The sequence below is a fragment of the Elephas maximus genome, chromosome 11, assembly GCF_024166365.1.
Source record: "Elephas maximus indicus isolate mEleMax1 chromosome 11, mEleMax1 primary haplotype, whole genome shotgun sequence".
Classification (NCBI taxonomy): Eukaryota; Metazoa; Chordata; class Mammalia; order Proboscidea; family Elephantidae; genus Elephas; species Elephas maximus.
In genome coordinates, this window is record NC_064829.1 from 35,481,736 (window position 1) to 35,503,014 (window position 21,279).

At 37.5% G+C, this 21,279-nt stretch overlaps 1 long non-coding RNA gene across 2 annotated transcripts in view; it reads right to left on the reverse strand.

The window, feature by feature from the left end:
- Positions 1-20,606, reverse strand: part of LOC126085870 (uncharacterized) — a 74,481-nt gene extending 53,875 nt beyond the window's left edge. For both annotated transcript variants that reach the window (XR_007519361.1, XR_007519360.1), the window contains exon 1: positions 20,517-20,606. This is a non-coding gene — a long non-coding RNA (uncharacterized LOC126085870). The remainder of the gene's footprint in view (positions 1-20,516) is intronic.
- Positions 20,607-21,279: the final 673 nt, after the last annotated feature.

The window sequence follows — 21,279 nt, forward strand, 5'->3', positions numbered from 1 at the left end:
GAACAACTAGTACAGCTCCTTTCTTTTAATATTTGCGTATAATTATTTGTTATTGTACTTGAGATTTTACTGTAAGCTGTCCCACTATCGTTTTGTAAGTAGAATATATATGGAGCCCAAAAGGTCAGCAGCTGGAATCCATGAGCCGCTCCTTAGAAACCCTATGGGGCAGTTCTACTCTGTCCTATAGGGTCTCTATGAGTCAGAATTGACTCAAGGGCAATGGGTTTAGGTTTTTTTTGTAAAACAAAACAAAAGCCGATCTAGTCAGTTCCAAATCATAGTGGCCCTAGAGTGACGCTATTGGACAGAGCAGAACTGCCCCACAGAATTTCTAAGGAGGACCTGGTGGATTTGAACTGCTGACATTTTGGTTAGCAGCCATTACGCTTAACCACTATGCCACCAGGGTTTCTAACATATAAATTCGTCAGTTAATTAAAAGTGCGAAATAAAAGGAATTTTAACAAAAATTCAGTAGCGGTGAACAATTCCTGGCTGGACAATTCTACATTCGAATAACTGCTTAAATTTGACTTATTGCCTCACTGATGATTCTCTGCTAAAGCTCACCAATGTACTTACTTTGAATGTAATAACCTGCATTTGAAAGTGTATTCTTGCTTGTATCACTAACATAAAAGAAAATTTAGGTTTTGTTAGTCACTAAATTAGGTAACAATTATGTAATGTGTGTCTAATAGGGATGTAATTAAGATACATACAGGTGTCATTATGAAAGGGTGTTATTACTTGATTTACAAACTCTGAGCATCAGTATCTTGACTGCAATTACTAGAAAATTCTCCCCATTTCATAGTCCTTCCTAATCATCCTTTTTATGATTCTTTAATTTGATGAACATTAAAGATACAAAAGAAACTATTGAGTAAAATACATCTCAAAATATGGAACACATTACTAAATTGACTCATTCAGTAAATGCTTACCTAGCACAGTAAATATTCTACAATGTTCTAGGCACTGGCTTTAGCATGGATAGAATTGCCAAATAAGATACAGAACACCTGATTAAATTTGAATTTCAAATAAACAGCCATTAAGTATTTAGCATAAGTATGTCCCATGCATGGTGAGATGGAGCCCGTTACAACCCTTTTTGCTTGGTCACATTATCTATGTGAGATCAAATTGACAATGGCATCTCAAAAGTTTGGATGAGAATCTTAAAAAAAAAAAATCTTAGGGGCAGTGAATTTAAGATCTTGGTGGTAAAATAATTTGAAAAAGGATAGGAAGAATGGTAGCACAACTTGAAGAACATACTAAATATCACTGAGTTGTGCGTGTATAAAGAGTTGAAATGGTGTATCTTTGGTTGTGTATACTTTCACCAAAATGAAAAAAAAAGAGTGATCAGCCATTTTCTAATCTAGGCTATGTCCTATAACTGTTTGGGGTATACAGTGGTGAACTCAACACACATGATGTCTTCCTCAAAAAGATTGTCATCAGATGGATATTTGATAAAGAACCATCAAAATAAAATACATAAATTACAAATTATAGTGATACAAATGAGGTAGTTAAAAGGCACATTGGGAATAGGAAACATTCCTGGCAAAAGGAATACCATGTACAAAACTCCTAAAACAGAACAGATGTTGGCATAGTCAAGGGACTGAAAAAAAATCAATGTTACTGGAGGCTAGAGGCCAAAGGGGAGAGTAAAGGAGATGACACTAGAAATAACTCAAGGATCAAAAAAATGCACACTTTTTTTTTATATATAATGTTTATTGTGCTTTAAATGAAAGTTTATAAATACAGTCTCTCACACAAAAACCCATACACACCTTGCTACACACTCCCAATTACTCTCCCCCTAATGATACAGCCCATTCTCTCCCTCCACTCTCTTTTTGTGTCCATTTCACCAGCTTCTAACCCCCTCCACCCTCTCATCTCCCCTCCAGGCAGGAGAAGCCAACATAGTCTCAAGTGTCCACCTGATCCAAGAAGCTCACTCCTCACCAGCATCCCTCTCCAACCCATTGTACAGTCCAATCCATGTCTGAAAAGTTGGCTTTGGCTTTGGGAATGGCTCCTGTCCTGGGCCAACAGAAGGTCTGGGGGCCATGACCACCAGGGTCCTTCCAGTCTCAGTCAGACCATTAAGTCTTGTCTTTTTATGAGAACTTGAGGTCTGCATTCCACTGCTCTCCTGCTCCCTCAGGGGTTCTCGGTTGTGTTCCCTGTCAGGGCAGTCATCGGTTGTAGCTGGGCACCATCTAGTTCTTCTGGTCTCAGGATGATGTAGTCTCTGGTTCACGTGGCCCTTTCTGTCTCTTGGGCTCATAATTGCCTTGTGCCCTTGGTGTTCTTCATTCTCCTCTGATCCAGGTGGATTGAGACCAATTGATGCATCTTAGATGGCTGCTTCTTAGTGTTTAAGACCCCAGAAAATGCATACCTTTTAAGGCTCCGTGAAGGCCTTTGAGGAGCCCTGGTGTTGCAGCAGAAACCCTGATGGTGTAGTGGTTAAGAGTTCGGCTGCCAACCAAAAGGTCAGCTGTCCAAGTTTACCAGGCTCTCCTTGGAAACCCTATGAAGTAGTTCTACTCTGTCCTATAGGGTCACTACGAGTTGGAATCGACTTGACAGCAATGGGTTTTGCTTTGGTTGGTGGTGAAGTGATTAAGAGTTCAGCTGCAAACCAAAAGGTTGGCAGTCTGAATCCACCAACCACTCCTTGGAAACCCTGTGGAGCAGTTCTACTCTGTCCTATAGGGTCACTATGGGGTCGTTATAGTGGGAATCTACTTGAGGGCAATGAGTAAGGCCTTTGATCTTTGTCCTAAAATTGATGAAATTCATTTGTAGGTAATTGAATGTGACCACTGATGGAGAAAGAGTTAAGAATGATTCTTAAGTTTCTGGCTAGAACAAAAAGATGCAGAAGAATACAAAAACAAAGCAAAACAATACAAAAAAACCATTCTTGTTGAGTCTGTTCAGACCCATAGTGACCTTTTAGGACAGACTAGAACTGCTTCATACGGTTTCCAAGGAACGACTGGTGGATTCGAACTGCTGACCTTTTGGATAGCAACCGAGCTCTTAACCACCCCGCCAACAGAGGTGAAGAATATGCAGGAACACCAGAATATGTGCTCTCAGATACACTAAGCTTTATGCTCTCTAAATCCTCTAAGTTGAGATAGCAAGAAGTTAGATACGTAAGTCTGTTGTTCACATTAAATATAGACTGGGGTTATTAGCAAGCGCATAAATGATTTTAAGTCAATTGATCAATCAATCAATGATGAAATGATGTCTGAAACTGACATGTTCACTACATCATTAATCATGTTTCTATGCATAAAGTTTTACTTTTACAGTTATGTATTCATTTGTAGAAAGTTTACCTAGCATAACAAATCCATGATTCCTTGGAAAATGTTAAAGATGAGGATAGTAAACTTCATAGACAAGAAGACTTACAGGTTTGTGCTCAGGCATCCCCCGATGTTTTAGACTTACAGAACTGAATCTTCTGCATAACCACTTGGAAATATGCATGACATATATGATCTAGATCTCGAGTGTGGATCCTCATGTACTGAATGTCAGTATGAGAGTTCCTTTCAGCAATATGTTGCACGGCCACTTCCTAAGTATTGAATAGTCTTTAGTATGCGATTAAGAGAATTTTGCCCCTTAATTTGTTTACTGGAAGTAAAATCTATTCTCTATGGCGTAACCAAGGAAACCCTTATAATTTAGAATAATGTAATAATGTTTAAAAGGAGCCCTGGTGGCTCAACGATTAAGTGCTTGGCTGCTAACCAAAGAGTTGGTGGTTGGAACCCACCCTATGGCTCCACAGGAGAAGAGACCTGGTGATCTGCTCCCATAAAGATTACAGCCCAGAAAATCCTATGATGAAGTTCTACTCTGTCAGATGGGGTTGCTATGAGTTGGAATTGACTTCTTGGCACCCAGTAACAATAAGAATGTTTAAAAGAGGAAATCATGATGGCACAAAAATACCAGTTGTATCAGGGAACTGGCTATTAAATCCTTCATATGTCTCTCTGTGTCGTTATGAGCTTGGCTGTTGGTAAAAATCACTACTTTTTCAAACTGATGTTCACCGACATTATCATGGAAAGGTCTTCAGTTCTCTGCTTCTCTGTTTCAGTGTCTGTAAGGGCTTCCAAGACAAGCTTATGTGAATATCCCTCCTGAAGAACAATGATTAAAAACCTGGAGCCACAATCTACAAACTCTGATTATGGTTTCCTTTTTTCCTTTGTCTTGGTTGAAAAACATATCCAAGTTAAGTGTAACTCATAAAATATGAAAATATTTTGAAGATAATGAAGAGCCTTGAAATGCTAGAGAGGGCAGTCTGTAACTATTTCCCCAAAAGTAAATATCATAAGATTTTCTACAAAATCTAATCAGAACACTTTTCAGATATTATCAGGTAGATTGACTCAGTTAGAATAAGAACATAAAGAGCTTCAGACTTTTTTGAGGGAAAATTTTAATCTTAAATCTGGTAAAGATAGAATGAGAAACAAATAAAAGCTATTTCTTCATCTTAACCCATAAATGTAGACGCAGAAGTTCTAAATTATAGATCTAAAAACAGAATCCGGCAGTGTACCAAAGGACTATGGCCAAGTAGGATTTGTTTCAGAAATATAAGTATGGCTCTGTATCGAGAAAATTATCAATATAATTCATTTGAATGAAAATATAAGAGAAAATATGATTGTAGCAAAAGTGGTAAAAGTGCATTTGATAAGAATCAGCAACTATTAATAATAAAATTTCTAAGTAAAATAGGGAGAGAAAAATATTAAAATAAAACATAATGTTTATTAAAGTTCCTACAACAAACTTATTTTAAAAAGTCATTTCACTAAAGCAGAAACAGGCCATGGATGCTATCATTAATATTATCTAACATTGGTTTAATTTTTTTTAACATTGGTTTGGGTGTTTGTAACAATCAATACAAACAAGGAAGAAGAGTTCAAATTGCTTTTTTTTTTCCCCCCGATGATATAATTGTATGCCTCAAAAATCCAATAGAATCCATCCAAAATTATCTAGAATTATCAAGTGGATTTGGCAAAAAAGATGGGCACCAGATCAATACAAAAAAATCAAGAACTTTATATCAGCAATAAGTAACAATAATAGAAAGGAGAAAGCTATTTCACCCACAATAATGAATGAAAATGATGAGATACTTAGGAATGAATTTGTAAAGAATGGTACAATATACTTATGACAAAAGACCATGAAATTTTATTGAAGTACATAAAATAAAAACATAACAGCAAACTCTTACATAGTGCTTACTATTTGCTAGGATTAGCACTTATTAACTCATTTGATCCTCATAAACTGCCTATAGGGCAGGTGATGTTTTATTCTTGTTTTAAAGATGAAAAAGCAAAAATACACAGGGCTCCCATAACTTGTCCAGGGTGACACATACAGAAATGTGAAAACAAGGAATTGAATACAGGCAGCCTGGCCTAAGATTCGTGCCTTTAACTGCTAAACTCTACTGCCTCTGCCTGACCTAATGAGAAAACATCATCTTGAATATGAAGACTTAATACTATGACAATGTCAATTCTCAAAATTCACATACAAATATATCTTGAAAAGGAAAACTTACGAGTATGACAATATAAATTCTCAATATTTATAAGTAAATGTGGTATATGGTATCTCATTGGGGGCATAGTGGATAAAATGATCTTAAACTTCACATGGGAGAAAAAATATCCAAGAATAGCCAACAAGTTTTTTTTTTTTTTTTTCCTTAAAAAGGGGGATAATGAGCAAATTTGACTTATTTGATATTAAAACCATGGTTTTAGGTACTCTTTCAAGCTTCTTAACTTTCTAGAGCAGGCAAAAGAATTCTTCATAAACTGGGGAAACACTAAAAGAATGGAATTTTCTTGGATGTTAAAAAAAAAAAAAAAATTTTTTTTTTTTTTTTTAATGCTACTGGGCTTGCCAGAATCTTATTCCAAGTTATACCAAGGGCAGAGGTACCTATAGATATTTCTAGAAAATTGTATATTTAAAAATCACACACCAATGAAAAATAATTTCTAACATCTCTTGTTTTCATTAATGAAACCTCTAGTACACATTTAGATAGAGAAATGTAAAGGCTTGCTCTAACTTGCCTTTGGCCTCTGTAGTGTGGATACAGGAGCCCTGGCGTTGCAGTGGTTAAGAGCTCAGCTGCTAACCAAAAGGTCAGCAGTTCAAATCCAACATCCACTCATTGGAAACCCTATGATTTTTGTCAGTAAATACTTCAGGTCATCTTCATTTTTGGCAAGACTGTGTCATCTGCATATTGAAGGCTGTTAATGATTCTTCCTCCAATCTTGATAAAAATCAAAGACTATAGCCTTCAATACAGATTACAGCTGAACACAGAGAAAATGAAAATCCTCACAACTGGACCAATAAAATCATCATGACAAATGAGAGAAATTGAGATTGTTAAGTATTTCATTCTTCTTGGATCAATGATGGAAGCAGCAGTCAAGACATCAAATAATGAATTGTGTTAGGCAAATCTGCTGCAAAAGACCTCTTTAAAGTGTTAAAAAGCGAAGCTGTCACTTTGATGACTAAGGTGCTCCTTACTCAAGACTTGGTCTTTTTAATTGCCTCATATGTATGCAAAAGCTGGATAATGAAAAAGGAAGACCAAAGAAGAATTGATACGTTTGAATTATGTTGGCAAGGTGAATTGAATATCCCATGTACTGCCAGTCCTGGAACAAGTATAGCCAGCATAATCCTTAGAAGTGAGGATGACAAGACTTTTTCTTGCTTACTTGGGACATATTATCAGGAAACACCAATCACTAGAAAAGGACAACATGATTCGTAAAGTAGAGGGTCAGGGAAAAGAGGGAAACCCTCCATGAAATGAACTGACACAATAACTGCAACGATGGGTTCAAATATATCAAAAATTGTGAGGACGTTGCGGGTAACGTTTCATTCTATCATACATAAGGTAGCTATGCACTGGAGATGACTCCAGGCCAACTAACACAACCAATAACAACAAAACTAGAGAGTTATTGAAAGAATTAAAATAATCAACAAGTTTACTTTGTGTCTGCCTTATAGCAAGTGCGCCATTAAATGACATTAATTGATTAATCATTTAAACATTTACATACGTGCCTTTAAAATTCTAATATAACATCGTAGTGTGATCTGGTGTGAACTAACAGTATGTCTTCTCCAGAGTACTGGTGAAAACATCTAAACAACTAGTACGATACTTTTGTTTGTGTGTTCTGATGCATAGCAACGCTGTGTAACAGAGTAGATCTACCCCCCAGGGTTTTCTAGGCTGAGATTTTTATTTTGGAGCAGACCTCCAGGTCTTTTCTCCCAAGGAGTTGCTGGTGGATTTGAACTGCCGACCTTTCAGTTAACAGCTAAACTCCTAACCATTGCGCCATCAAGGCTTCCTGGGAAATGAGATTAAAAAAAAAAACCCTTTGCCCTTGAGTGGATTCCACCAGCCACGTCTTAGAAACCCAGTGGGGCAGTTCTACCCTGTTTAGTCAAAATCAACTCAACACCAACGGGTTTGGTTCTTTTTGCTTTATATGTAGGCTAGCTTTACAATTATAATGCTCCTATAAGTATGCAATTTTATTATTCTTGGCCAGTAAGAATGCAAACAATTTCTTTTCTACAAGTTATAGATCTTCCAGGGTCATTGGTCAGTTAGTCCTAAATCAATCTACCAAATAACCTCTCTGCCAAATTATTATTTTTATTGTACTTTAGATGAAGGTTTACAGAACAAAGTAGCTTCTCATTAAACGGTACATGTATTGTTTTATGACACTGGTTAACAACCGCATGACAGGTCAGTACTCTCCCTTCTGGACCTTGGGTTCCCTTTTAACAGCTTTCTTGTCCCCTCCTACCTTGTAGTCCTTGCCCCCGGGCTGGTGTGCCCCTACAGTCTCATTTCATCTAGTAGGTCCGTCTAACCTTTGGCTAAAAGGTGAACCTCTGGAGTGACTTCATTACTGAGCTAAAGGGGTGTCCAGGGGCCATACTCTTGGGGTATCTCCAGTCTCTGTGAGGCCAGTAAATCTGGTCTTTTTTTTTGTTTGTTTTTGAGTTAGAATTTTGTTCTACATTTTTCTCCAGCCCTGTCTGGGACCCTCTATTTTGATCCCTGTCAGAGCAGTCAGGGGTAGCTGGGCACCATCTAGTTGTACTGGACTCAGGCTGGTGGAGGCCTGGTAGTTGTGGTCTATTAGACTTTTGGACTAATCTTTCCCTTGTGTCTTTAGTTTTCTTCATTTTCCGTTGCTCCTGAAGAGGTGACACCAGTGGAGTATCTTAGATGGCCGCTCACAGGCTTTGAAGACCCGAGATGCTACTCTCCAAAGTAGAATATAGAATATATTCTTTATAAACTATGTTATGCCAACTGAGCTAGGTGTTCCCTGAGATCATGGTCCCCCCAGCCCTCGGCCCAGTAATTCAGTCACTAAGGGACTTTGGATTTGTCCATAGAGCTTCTATGACCTTACCCTGAAAAAGTTGTGCTGGCTTCCCTAGTATTGTGTACTGTCTTACCCTTTACCAGAGTTATCACTTACCTATTGTCTATTTAGTGTTGTGCCATGCCACCCGTTCCCTCCCTCATAACCATCAAAGATTGTTTCTTTTTCTGTGTAAACCTTTTCTTGGGTTTTTACAGTAGCGGTCTCATAAAATGTTTGTCCTTTTGTGATTGACTTATTTCACTCAGCATAATGTCCTCCAGATTCACCCATGTTGTGAAATGCTTCTTGGATTTATAATTGTTCTTTATCATTGTGTAGTATTCCATTGTGTGTATGTACCACAGTTTGTTTATCCATTCATCTGTTGATGCACACCGAGGTTGTTTCCATCTTTTTGCTATTGTGAACAATGCTGCAATGAACATGGGTGTGCATATGTCTATTCTTGTGATGGCTCTTATTTTTCTAGGATATATTCCTAGGAGTGGGATTGCTGGATCATACGGTATTTCCATTTCTAGCTTTCTAAGGAGAGTGCATTCCCACCAGCAGTGCGCAAGAGTTCCAGTCTCCCCACAGCCTCAGCAACCTTTGTTATTTTCTGTTTTTTTGATTCATGCCAGTAATATTGATATGAGATGGTGTCTCATTGTGGTTTTGATTTGCATTTCTCTAGTGGCTAGTGATTGCAACGAGCATTTCCTCATGTGTCTATTAGCCACTTGACTATCTTCTTTGGGGAAATGTCTGTTCATTTCCTTTGCCCATTTTTTAATTGGATTGTTTGTCTTTTTGTTGTAGAGGTTTTGAATTTTCCTGTCGATTCTGGAGATTATAACTTTGTCAGATTTGTAATAGCCCCCAATTTTTTTTTTCCCAGCCTGTAGGTTCTCTTATTACTCTTCTGGTAAAGTCTTTTGATAAGCATAAGAGTTTAATTTTTAGAAAATCTCAGTTATCTAGCTTATCTTCTATAGTTATGGTTTGTACCCTGTTAATGCCGTTTATTAGGGTCTCTAGCATTTATCCTATTTTTCCTTCTAAGATCTTCTTAGTTTTTGGTTTTATATTTAGGGTTTTTTTTTTTTTGTTTGTTTGTTTCCATTTTGAATTAGTTTTTGTCTATGGTGTGAGGTATTGGTCCTGTTTCATCATTTTGCAGATGAATACCCAATTTTGCCAGCACTGTTTATTAAAAAGACTGCCTTTTCCCCATTTGATGGACTTGGGCCCTTGTCAAAGATCAGGTGTCTATAGGTGGACGGATGTACATCTGGGTTCTTGATTCTGTTCCATTGGTCAGTGTCTCTGTCATTATACCAGTACTGGGCTGTTTTGACTAGTGTAGCTGTATAGGAGGTTCTAAGGTCAGGCAGTGCGATTCCTTCTACTTCATTATTCCTCTTCAATAATGCTATACTTATCCAGGGCTTCTTCCCTTTTCATATAAAGTTAATGATTGTTTTCTCATCTCTTTAAAGAATGTTGTTGGTATTTGGATCTGGATTGCATTGTATTTGTAGATTGCTTTGATTAGAATTGCCATTTTCACAATGTTGAGTCTACCTATCCATGAGCATAGTATGTTTTTCCATTTATGTAGATCTCTTTTGGTTTCTTACAGTAGCGCTTTGTAGTTTTCTTAGAATAAGTCTTTTACATCCCTGGTTAGATTTATTCCTTTTTTTTTTTTTAGGGGCTATTTTTTTATTGTAAATGGTATTGTTCCCTCATTTTATTTTCATCATTCTCTTTATTGGATTAAGAATCCAACTGATTTTTGTATATATATCTTGTATCCTGCTACTCTGCTAAATCTTTCTATTAGTTCCAGTAGTTTTCTTGTGGAGTCTTTTGGGTTTTTTATATACAGTATGCAAATAGGGACAGTTTTACTTCTTCATTACCAATTTGGATGCCCTTTATTTCTTTTTCTTGCCTTATCACTCTAGCTAGGACTTCCAGCACAATGTTAAATAGGAGTGATGATAAAGGGCATCATTGTCTTGTTCCTGTTCTCAAAGGGAATGTTTTCAGCCACTCTCCATTAAGAATGATGTTGGCTATTTGTTTTGTACAGGTGTCCTTTATTATGTTGAGGAATTTCCCTTCTATACCTATTTTATTGAGAGTTTTTATCAGGAATGGGTGTTGAACTTTGTTCAATGCCTTTTCTGCATTGATTGAGATGATCATGTGATTCTTTTATTTATGTGGTAGATTCCATTGATTGATTTTCTAATGTTCAACCATCCTTGCATACTGGTATGAATCCTACTTGGTCGTGGTGTATTATATTTTTGATACGATGCTGAATTCTATTGACTAGAATTGAGAATTTTTGCATCTATATTCATGAGAGATATTGGTCTGTAATTTTCTTATTTTAGTATCTTTGCCTGGTTTTGGTACCAGGATCATGCTGGCTTCATGGAATGAATTTGGAAGTATCTCTTCCTTTTCTATGTTCTTAAATAATTTGAGTAGTACTCATGTAATCTCTTCTCTGAATGTTTGGTAGCATTTTCCAGTGAAGCCATGTTGGCCAGGGTTTTTTTCTGTTGGGAGTTTTTTTTTTTTATTACCTTTGTAATCTCTTCCCTTGTTATGGGTCTGTCGAGATTTTCATCATCATTTTGTGATAGTTTGGGTAGGTAGTGTATTTCTAGAAATTTATCCATTTCTTCTAGGTTTTCAAATTTGTTGGAGTATAGTTTTTCATAATACTCCATTATGATCCTGTTTATTTCGTTTGGATTTGTTGTAATGTCCTCCATTTCATTTCTTATTTGCGTTATTTACATTTTCTCTGGTTTTCTTTTTTGAGTTTGGCCAGCGATTTCTCAATTTTGTTGATCCTTTCAAAAAACCTACTTTTGGTTTTGTTGATTCTTTCTCTTGTTTTTTCTATTCTCTATTTCATTTATTTCTGCTCTGATCTTTATTATTTTCTTTCTTCTGATGGGTATAGGCTTCTTTTCCTGTTCTCTATTTGTTTAGGCTGCATAGCTAATGTTTTGATTTTGTCCCTTTCTTGTTTTTTTTGATGTGTGCATCTATTGCTATAAATTAACTTCTGAGCACTGGGTTTTCTGTGTCCCAAAGGTTTTGCTAAGATGTGTTTCCATTCTCATTTGATTCTAGAAGTTTTTTTAATTCCATCTTTGATTTTTTCTATTACCCAGTGGTTTTTAAGCAGGGTATTGTTTAGTTTCCATGTAATTGATTTTTTTTTTTTCCTTGATCTTCCTGTTGTTAATTTCTACTCCAATGGCATTGTGGTCAGAGAAGATACTTTTTATTATCTCAGTGTTTTGGATTCTGTTGAGGTTTGCTTGGTGGCCTAAGACATGATCTATTCTGGAGAACATTCCATGTGCATTGGAAAAAATATGTATTTTGCAGCTGATCTGTGGAGTGTTTTATATATTTCTATGAGTTCACTTTGGCTGATCATGGCCCTTAGATTGTCTGTATCTTTGTTGAGTTTCTTTCTAGAACTTCTGTCCTTTACAGAGAGTGGTATGTTGAAGTCTCCTACTGTTATAATGGAACTGTCAATTTCTCTATTCAAGGATGTTAAAGTTTTATGTATTTTGGAGCCCTGTCATTGGGTGTGTAGATATTTATTATGTTTAAGTTTTCATGATGGATCATCCCTTTAATCATGATAAAGTGCCCTTTTTTGTTGTTTATGGTGAATTTTGTTTTAAAGTCTATTTTTTCTGAGGTAAGTATTGCCACTCCTGCTCTTTTTTGGTGGCTGTTTGCTTGATATATATTTTTTGCATCTTTTGATTTTTAATACATTTATAACTTTGTTTCTAAGGTGTGTCTCTTGTAGACAGCATATTGATGGATCTAGTTCTTTTATCCATTCTGAAACTCTCTGTCTCTTTAGGGGTGTATTTAGGCCATTTATGTTTACTGTAATTATTGATAGGTGTGAGTTTATTATTGTTATTTTGTCATGCTTTTTGTTGTTGTCGTTGTGCTATTTCTTTGTTCCTCTTACTCTCCTATGCTGTTTGCAGATTTTTTTCTTTTTTTTGTAGATTTTGTTTTTTCTGAGACTTTATGCTTTTCTTCTTTATTTTGATGAGCAGGTTTGTTAACTTCCTTTGTGGTTACTTTGAAATTTACCCTTATCTTCCTAGGTTTGAACCAGTTTATTATTACTTGGTATCGCCTTGCCTTCCTCGCCATTAGAAAGTTCTATACCTACACTCTTTATTCCCTCTTTTATTGTTCTGACATTATTGCCATTTGAAGATTAACCTCTCTGGTTCCCTGTTGTAAATCCTTTGATTCTGAATAGCCCTTGAGAATTCATTTCCTAGATTGGTATCTAACTGGTGTGATCTTGTGTGCTAGATTCAGGCTGTCATCTGATGTTGTTTGTTCTCAAACTGAAGGGCTCCCTTTAATAATTTTTGTAAATTTGGTTTTTACATATTTCTTTAATTTCTGTTTATCTGGAAATGTCCAAATTTCACCACATATTTGAATAAGAGTTTTGCAGGATATATTGTTCTTGATTGGCAATTTTTTTCTTTCAGGGTTTTATATACATCATCCCATTGCCTTTTCCCCTGCATGGTTTCTATCAAATAATCAGAGCTTAGTCTTATTGTTTCTCCTCTGTATGTGGCTTTAAGTTTTTCTTGAGCTGCTCTAAGGATTTTACTTTGTCTTTGTTTTTAGTGAGTGTGATTATGATATGCCTTGGTGATTTTCTTTTAGGGTCTATCCTATATAGGGCTTGTTGAGCTTCTTGAATGATCCACTTTTCATCTTTCATGATATCAGGGAAGATTACTGTCATCGATTCTTCAATGATCCTCTTTGTTTTTTCGGTTTTCTCTTCCTGTTCTGGAACTCTGATCACTTGCAAATTTTTGCTTTTGATTGTACCCCACATAATTCTCAGGGTTTCTTCATTTTTCTTCATTCTTTTCTCTGATTTTTCCTCAAATAAAATTGTATCTAGGTGTTTGTCTTCAATTTTGCTGATTCTGTCTTCCATTGTTTCAAATCTATTCCTCAGCTCTTCTGTGACACTGTCCATTTCTGATATCTTGTTGTTTATCTTTTGGATTTCTAGCTGTTGTTTTTGTATGATTTCTAGTTGTGAATTTATTTCGGCATTTTGTTCCTGTATTATTTTCCTGAATTCTTTCTTTTTTTGGCTGTATTTTCCATGAATTTGTCTGCCTTTTCCATGAATTTGTCTATTTTTCCCTCAATTTTTTCTGCTTTTTGCTTCGACTCTTGGATAGCTCTGAATAGATTTGCATTCTGCATCAGGTAGTTCTAGTGCCTTTTCTTCTACTGGAAAGTCATCTGGTGTTTTATTTTGGATGCCTACTGGAACCATCCTGTCCTTTTTTTTTTTTTTAAATATGTTTTGATATTGTCTGCTTTCTTTAGGACATTCTGTAGTTATTTTCTTCATTTATTGATTGTAGATTTGTTTGTTTCATCCTGCTTTTTTTGTTTTATTTGGTTAGGTCTGAGCAGGCAGGCTGTGCATTCTTTGTTGTTTACTTGTCTGTGGATACTATATTTTTCACCTCCATGTCCAATGGTCAGGGCCAGTTGCTCAGCTATGGTGCAGCAGGGCATGTCCAGCTGAAGGGGAAGAGCTGGGATGGGTTGTTGGAGACATGTATGGGGCCTGACAAGGTGAGCTGGGGGGCCAGTGCAAGGCAAGTTCCAGTAACCTGTGCCTGCGCTGTTCAGGAGTGCAATGTTTAGCATAAGGTACAGATAGGCAGGAGAGAGGCAGAGGGGGAGTTTTTGATGTGTGGAGCTAGGTTGGGTATGGAAAACAATACGGAAAGGAGAGAGAAACAGGAGGGAAAAAAAAGTGCTGAGGGAGACTGCCGCTGGAGTGGAGAGACAAGAAACCAAGAAATGAAGGAAAACAAATAAATAAAAAAAATCTAAAAAACAAAAACAAATCCCATCATTGATCCCATCAATGATGCTGCACAGACTGGGGAAGTGGCTGCCAAGCCACACTGTACAGCCTAGCTAGAAGGGGTGAAGATGATACACAGCCCCAGTTATTCAGGAGACAGGAAATGAAGGTAAGTGTGAAGAGACGAGAAACCAAGAAATGAAGAAAAATAGGAAGGAAAAAAGAAAGAGAAAACAATCAAACAAACAAAAAAAATCCCCCATGTGTCCCACCAGCCTGCAACTTGAACTGAGGAAGCTGTCCTCCAGCTGAGCGACAATTCACAGCCTATCAAGAAGAATCAAAGATGGCACATGGAGTCAGGTGCTAGAGGGAAAGGAGGTGGAGGAGGTGAGAGGCAGGGAAGAAACCAAAAGAGGCTGAAAGCAGCAACACTATCAACAAAGAAATGGCAGTGAAGAACCCGGCTGGTGTGGGTGGGGCAAATCTGCATCGCAAGTAACCGGCTCCTTCTGGGCTATGGTCAGGGCCCACTTGGAAATGGCAGATCTGCCTGCTGGGAAGCAGTGAATCGGCCCTCCAGGAAGCCGGGAATTAGCCCACCAAAAAGCAGAGAATCGGCCCACCGGGAAGCCAGAAATCATCCTGCCAAGGAGCTGCAGATCAGCCCCCCAGGAAGCAGTGTATTGGTCCTCTGCAAGCCAGGAATCAAACTGCTGTGGATTGGCTGGCTGGGAAACGATGAAGGGGAGGCAGGGCAGGGGGTTGGAAAGCACTTCTCACGGTTACCAGGTGCTTTGTCTCCTGCTGAGAGCTCCATGAATCTGCTTTCTTGTACTCCCTGTCCACCGATTTCTGATAGGAGTCCACGATGGTGGATCCCGGCTGCGTTAGCTGATAGGAGACCTCCACTTGTAACTGACCTCGCTTTCTAGTCTCTGTCAGTTTCTTATTTTATTTGGTGCTTGGTTGAGTTCTTTACCTCTTCATTTGATGCTTAGGGTTCCAGGATTGATGTTCGTCTCTGTTTTACTTAGTTTTTCGGCTCTTTGCTGTGGAGGGACAGTGTGGTGCTTCTGACTATAGTGCCATTTTGGCTCTGCGTCCCTCTGTCAAATTATTTTGAAGACCGGTTTCACTAAGATCACAGGACAATCATGAATCTCATATCCAGTGTGTATCTGGGTCATTGGTTGAAGGTTAACGGGACCCGGGAATAGGATTACCAGATAAAATACAGGATGCCTATATAATTTTCAATTTCACACAAATAATACTTTTTTATTGCAAGTACTTAGTATACAACATTTGGAACATGCTTGTATTTTTAAAAATTCATTGTCTATCTAAAATTCAAACATGTGTCCTTGAATCTGCTGATCCTACTCAGGAGACTTTCTTCTTCAAGGCTTTTGCATCCTTTTGACTCTGGCTTCTGTCTTTACAATCCTCTTTAAATCATACTTTGTTCTGAATTCATGAAGTATGGAGAAAATGCTTCAGTAGCAGCCTTCTTGGCTCCCTCAGAGGCTTGTTTTTTGCTAGTGTCTTGATGATTGTCTTGGCTGACTATGGTTTTCTTCCTCTACCCTTGATTTGGTCTCCAGTTCCCATCTCTTTTCATTTTGCACATTCACAAATTTACATCCCCATAGCTTTGGGTATTATTTAGAGGATGCATGAGTAGTCTGAGTTCAAAATCTGTGTTGAGTCCTGGATTGTTTCTTAAGCCACAGAACCGTTACTGAGAGCCTGCACTTAAATTTCCAATATATATCTCAAATTCAACATAATCTAAATAGAACTCATTTGTCCTATCCCACATACAGCCAACTCTCCTTTTACCTTAACTTTTATTGGTGGCAAGCATTTCTTGACTCAGTGGTTCTTAAAATTAACATGCATAGGAATCAACTGACTTGAATCTTTAAAATGCAGACTCCAAGATCCTATGCCTTGATAATAAATTCAAGATGGGGCCCAAGACTTTTGTTTTTTTCTTTTTTTTTTTTAGCAAGTCCTCTGAGCAATTTGATAGAGCAAAAAGGGGTTGGCCTCTGCAATTTACCTTCTGTCTAAATTTACAGTCTTTTTCTTTAGTAAAGCTGCCACCTGAGACTGTGACCTTCCCCATGACTTCCCTCTTCAGTTCTTTAATAAAACATGTAACTATCAAAATCCTTTGTATAATTACCTTTATGTTGGAAATGACTATAAACAGGAAGCTTGTGTGTTTGCCCTGTTATGAGGTGACACTGCCCAAGCTTGTGTGTTTGCCCTGTTATGAGGTGACACTGCCCGATTACTGCAGCCAGAGGCTCTAGAAAACCTGAGGATGTAAATTACCAGATTGTGAAAACCTCAGTGAAGATTTTTTATGTTTCTAGGCCAATGACATTGAATACTCTATAATCCAAGGAATGGGCAGAGCTTCCTCTAACTCTGGTTAAATTTTAGTGTACTGGTGGTGTAGTGGTTAAGTGCTACACTGCTAACCAAAATGTTGGCAGTTTGAATCCACCAGGCACTCCTTGGAAACTCTACGGGGCAGCTCTACCCTGTCCTATAGGGTCGCTATGAGTTGGTTCGACTCAACGGCCCTGTTTTTTTTTTTTTAATAATCCATAAATGGCAGCAAGCTAGTAAGTATGGAGTGCATCCCCAATTGAGTGCTCGAGTAAAAGCTGAAAGACTGATAGGTCGAATCCACTTTAGAGGAGCCTAGGAAGACAGGCCTCGTCTACTTCCAAAAGATCACAGCCTTGAAAATGCTATGGAGCAGTTCTACTCTGCACACATGGGGTTGCCATAAGTTGGAATCAACTCAATGGCAACTAACAATAACAACGACACTAATAAGTATAATCTTGCATGCTGCTCCTAAATCCTCCATTATTAAGTAGATAACTAATGACATAAAGGCACTTCTAAAATATTACAGGAAGGAGGCCTGTACAGCTAAATGGCTATTTTGAGATGAAGCAGGAAAATTACCTAAAGTGTAATTTTGTCACCAAGATACTTTTGTAAAAGAATTTTCTCTCATAGTGACAGAAACTTCTAGACTGTGAAAATATTTCTATACTGCAAGTTATTTGAAGTGTAAAATAAAAGAGAAAGCTATTTGTAAATATTTTCAAATGAAATATTCATTTCCAAATGTTACCATGACCAAATATTTTTGAAATGCTTCATAGGTATTTTAAACATCCTTCAAAAACAAAACCCAAAAAAACTACTTGTATGTATTTATGCTCGTATAAACAGTTTATTTCCTGTCTATCTATCATCCATTTATATCTAACTACTTATCTTCAATTAGGAAAAGCCTAGAAGGAAATGAACAAAGAGCTATCCTTGTGAAATTATGGGAGAATTATATTTTCTTCTTTATGATAATGCCTATTTCCTAACTTTTTTAGACTAAGTCTATATAACTTGTCTAATTAGGAAAAGGTAATCAAAATTGATCTAGTCAGACTATTAGACTAAGAAAAAGTATAAGTTGCTCTTAATAGCATGTTTACATTATAATATTGTCATGCTGTTGTTCAATGTCATCCCAAATGTTTGCTTAATTGGCACTCATTTCTTCATTCAGTTATCCAATAAACAGTTTTTTTTATGACAACTATGTGCTAGACATGCTGCTAAGTAAGCCTGGTAAGAAAATGAATAAGTCATGATTCCTACTATGGAGGACCTCATAATCTAGAAAAAGGGAGAATAGGTATACAAAGAGAAAAACAATCATAACACAGTAAGTGCCAACATTTAGACAGGCTGTTAAGTAAATATAGAAAAAGAGCCAACCAAGCCTACCTGGAGGAATTGGGGACATTTCTAAAAAGAAGAGAGACTTGAGAGAGGCCTTGAGTACATTCTTGGTCTCACTTTGGGTGGCAAACACTTTAGGATTCTTGTTTGTGAGGGTATGAATAAGTTGTTTATTTAATTAATCCCCTATTGGACAATTGGGGAGCCATGGTGGCACAGTGGTTAAGATTTCAGCTGCTAAGCAAAAGGTTGGCAGTTTGAATCCACCAGCCGCTCCTTGGAAACCCTGTGGGGCAGTTCTACTCTGTCCTACAAGGTTATGATGAGTCAGAATCGACTTGACCACAATGGGTTTTGGGGTTTGTTGGACAATTAGACAATTTTCTATATTTTGCTATTATAAATGCTGTGATCCATATCTTTGAAGCTAAATCTTTGTGCACATTCATAGTTATTTCTAGGTGTAAGGAGGATTTTAGAAGTGGACTTGCAAAGTTATAGTTTCTGACTACTTTAAAGGTTTTGAATTGCCAAATTACAATTTAAATGGTTGTATTGATCCACACTCCCTCTTACGACAAATGAAAAAGTAATGATGCATAAAATTCAAATAACTGCAAAATAACAAAGTAAAATGAAAGAAATTAGAAGAATGAAACAAATAGAATGAAATTAATTTTTTAAAAATATGAAAAATCATGAAACAGAAAGTGGAAAAAGCAAACATAAAAAGTGTTGAAATGACAAAAAAAAGAAATGTCTGACAAATCCAGCAAAGAAAATGTAGAGGAAAAATATATGCACAGTTCTTTAATTTCAGGTATTTGGGCTTGTGAACCTTATGAAGCTTGAGATTTTCCATTACAACTATGTATCAAAACTTCTAGATAAACTCACATGTTCTCTTTAATGACCTAGCTCTGATGCATTGTTTCCTAAGGGTTCTTTTGACTCTTTAAAATCCTCCGAATTCTTAATTTGGAGCATCAATGGTTAATGCCTACAACACATTTGTTGATTGATATTGACAATAAACTCATAAGTAACTCACTTCCACTGGACTTCTTTTTCCCAATTGTGGCTCAAAATTTAAAGAAACTTCCATTTATCATGTCTTGTTTGACTAATGGAGTCCTTGGGTGGTGTAAACAGCTGCTAACCGAAAGGTTGGAGGTTTAAGTTCACCCAGAGGCATCTTGGGAGAAAAGTCTGGTGATCTACTTCCAAAAAATCAGCCATTGAAAACTCTATGGAGCAAGTTCTGCTTTGCTACACATGGTGTCATTATGAGTTGGGATCCACTTGACATCAACTGGTTGTTTTGTCCAAAACCTTCTTGCTTGGTCTAATGTAATAAGTAGCACAGCAGAGAGAAAAGTAGGACAGCATAATTGTTATGATGATTAATGTTGATAGTAGAGTTATGTTTGAGTCCAAGTTAAGTCACTCACAAATTATGTGGTCTTGGATAAGCTACTTAAACTCTCTTTTGTCTCCTTTGGAAATCAGATATAATTTTAATACCCACCACATTGATTTGTAATGAGAAATACATTAGATAGTGTATGTCAGAGACTTAGCACAGTGTTTCACACATACTACATGCCCAGTAAATGCTTGCAGTTGCTGTTACCTAGCTGGTTTCCCAGACCCATAATTGAACCTCTTTTGCCTTCATCACTTTCCGTGCCCACATAAGAGCATTAACCCCTTCTGCTTTCAGCAATTAATGCATTTAAGTTGTTACTATACCTTAGCTCCTAGAGCAGCTGATCCAAATTTCCTTCTCCTAAAGCCTCCATAAGTCAGAATTGATGTTAAACCTACAAATTCTATTTCATTCAGGGTGTTAATTTTCTCTCTATTTTAGAGAAAAAAAACCAAGGCTATCTGGTGTGAATTATTCCTTTACTTATTCTTTTTTTTTTTTTTAACCTTAAGTTATTGTCATGGATTGAATTTTATTCCTCAAAAATATCTGTCAACTTAGCTGGGCCATGGTACCCAGTATTGTGTGATTGGCCACTATTTCATGTGATTTCCCTATATGTTGTAAACCCTATCACTATAACATAATTAGATGGGTTAGCAGCAGTTATATTGATGAGATCTATAAGATTAGATAGTGTTTTAAGCCAATCTGTTTTGAGATATAAAACATAGAAGTGAGCAGAGAGACATGGGGACCTCATACCACCAAGAAAGCAGTGCCAGAAGTAAAGCATGTCCTTTGGACCCGAGGTTCCTACCTGTAGAAGTGCCTAGGCCAAGGGAAGGTTGATGACACAGATCTTCCTCCAGAGCTGACACAGAAAGCCTTCCTGTGGAAAGCAGGCTAGCTGAAAGCAAATGTAGAAGCAAACAACATATGAAGAAAGGAGGTAAAGGAGATGATACAACCTAGAGGAGAAAAACACCTTATCAACAGAAGACACCTGGACCAGCTAAGTCACAAACAAGGACTTATCAATACCCACCAAACGGGCTCAAAGAGCTCCAGCTAAGTCATAAACAAGGACTTGTGAACACCAATCAAAAGGGCTCAAAGAGCTCCAATGTGTATAAAAGAAGGGACACTAAGACTCAGCTTTGCTCGGAGTCATAACCAGGGCGAACTCGGTCATACGTTGCAGACTGGGAAGCAGTGGGCTGCGGCAGCTCACCCGGGCTTACTCCCAAGCCCTAGAGACATTGTCTATCTCTGTCATATGTTGAGGACTAGGGCCCAGGATGTCGGGAAGCAGTGGGCTGCAGCAGCTCGCCTGGGCTTACTCTGGAACCTCCTCCTAATCTAACATACATTTCTTGTTGCTCTGCTATCTTGGTCATACGTTGAGGGTCGAGACTCAGTGAGCTAGGAAGCAGTGAGCTGCGGCAGCTCACCTGAGCTTACTCCTAGTTCACTTCCGACCCAATACACGTTGCTTTGGTCATATATTGAGAGCTAAGGGATAATAAGCCCTTGTGTTCAAGAGACGTGACAGAGATCCCATGAGAGATTCTCTGGGATCA